General features: G+C 34.8%; 1 non-coding gene across 1 annotated transcript; it reads left to right on the plus strand.

Moving 5' to 3' along the window:
• The first annotated feature begins 1,315 nt into the window (after window positions 1-1,315).
• Window positions 1,316-1,422, plus strand: LOC136207584 (small nucleolar RNA R71). Its single transcript, XR_010676718.1, has one exon. It is a non-coding gene; the product is annotated as a small nucleolar RNA R71 (small nucleolar RNA).
• The last annotated feature ends 283 nt before the right edge of the window (window positions 1,423-1,705 follow it).

Here is a 1,705-nt window from a genome sequence, read left to right on the forward strand (position 1 = left end):
GTCTTTAAGAAACTCTATCAGATTCTGATTTACTCGGTCTTCAAAAGAAGTTTGGAAAAAACGTATCAAAATCTTCCAATTTCAAGAACTTAGGCGCTAAACCTCGTTAAATGATGTGATTTTCAAATTTGGTTTTTCATTTTTCTGTTATCATGCTTTGTATCATAAAGAGCATCAAATATATTAGAACTATTTCATAATTTATTAAATTTAAGAAATTACTTCTAGAAATGCTCATAGACATCATTTTGTATAAGAAATTTGGTACTTAAAGAAATATAAAATGTTTTTATTAGATATTTTGTTAAATGTAACAAGAAAATCGTCATTTTTAAGTAATCTTCTTTTATACAATTTACTTTTCTACTTATTTTTTTTATGGGTCAAATACATGAATATCATAATTAAGTACAAAATTACAACTAAATCATATCACTAAACTTAATTTTTAAGATGTCATTATTCTCTATATATTATAATTCTACATCATAATTTAAAAATTATAGACTTCAATTCATAAATTATAAACCCTAGAAAATATATTCTAGACTTCTAATTTATAAATTTTAATCCATAAAATATATTAAAACTACTGATTTTACTAGTTTGACATAATCCAAAATTATGACTTGACATAGTTGTAAATAGTTTTTAAAAGATGAATTTTTGTGTAATTTTCCCTTTTTTTATTTCCACTTATTTATTAGGCCCCATTTGGTAATTTGCCCCCGGGCCACTAAAATCTCAGGATCGGCCCTGGGAACAGGTTGTTTATAATGCTGCTGGGGTTGCCTCTGGTAGTGTCCTCCTTGCTGTTGTTGATATCTCGGTTGTTCCTTCTGGTTGGGCTGGCCTGTCCATCCGAAATTCAGATGATTTCTTGTGGCAGGGTTATATGTGTTAGAATATGGGTTCGGTGGATTCCTTTGATTCTGCATAATCACATTCTGCCTGTGCACCCTTTCCCTGCTTAACTCCGGGACAGTTGATGCTGAAATGAAGGCCTACACAAAAATCACAAATGTCATTGAATGGTGGTTCGTTGTGGATCGAGGACACATTTATCTCGCCGAGCTGTCTGGCAAGCTGTTCTACCTGGCTTGTCAATTTTGACACAACATCTTCATTTCCCGCTCTTTTTCCTTCACTTCTAGCGGAGTGCCAATTATAACTTGTGCTTACTACTCTCTCAATAAGGTCGTACAAGGCTTGTGGTTTCAGATCTTCGAGGTTTCCATTGGCTATGGACTCGATCTGGATCTTATAAATGTTGGTTATCCCATTATAAAAGTTCTGCATTTGCATCCACATAGGGATGCCATGATTGGGGACTCTCCTTAGTAATTCCTTGTACCTTTCCCATGCCTTGGCTAAGGATTCATCCTCTTCTTGCACGAAATAGGAAACCTCGTTTCTGAGTTTAATGGCTTATCTTGGTGGGAAATATTTCATTAAGAAAGCGCTGGCCATTTCTTCGCAAGTAGTAATCGTTCCTGGTTGCAAGTTTTTCAACCAATTCTTCGCTTTATCTCTTAGAGAAAAAGGAAACGGCTTTAGTCGGATTATGTCGTCAGCAACGCCTCTGTTTGATCTGAAAGTGTTGCACAGCGTGATAAATTCAAGAATATGCCCATTTGGATCTTCCGACTGGTATCCATTAAACTGTACGGCTGCCTGCAACATTTGTATCATAGATGCTTTCACC

The sequence above is a fragment of the Euphorbia lathyris genome, chromosome 9 (genome assembly GCF_963576675.1).
Source record: "Euphorbia lathyris chromosome 9, ddEupLath1.1, whole genome shotgun sequence".
Lineage (NCBI taxonomy): Eukaryota > Viridiplantae > Streptophyta > Magnoliopsida > Malpighiales > Euphorbiaceae > Euphorbia > Euphorbia lathyris.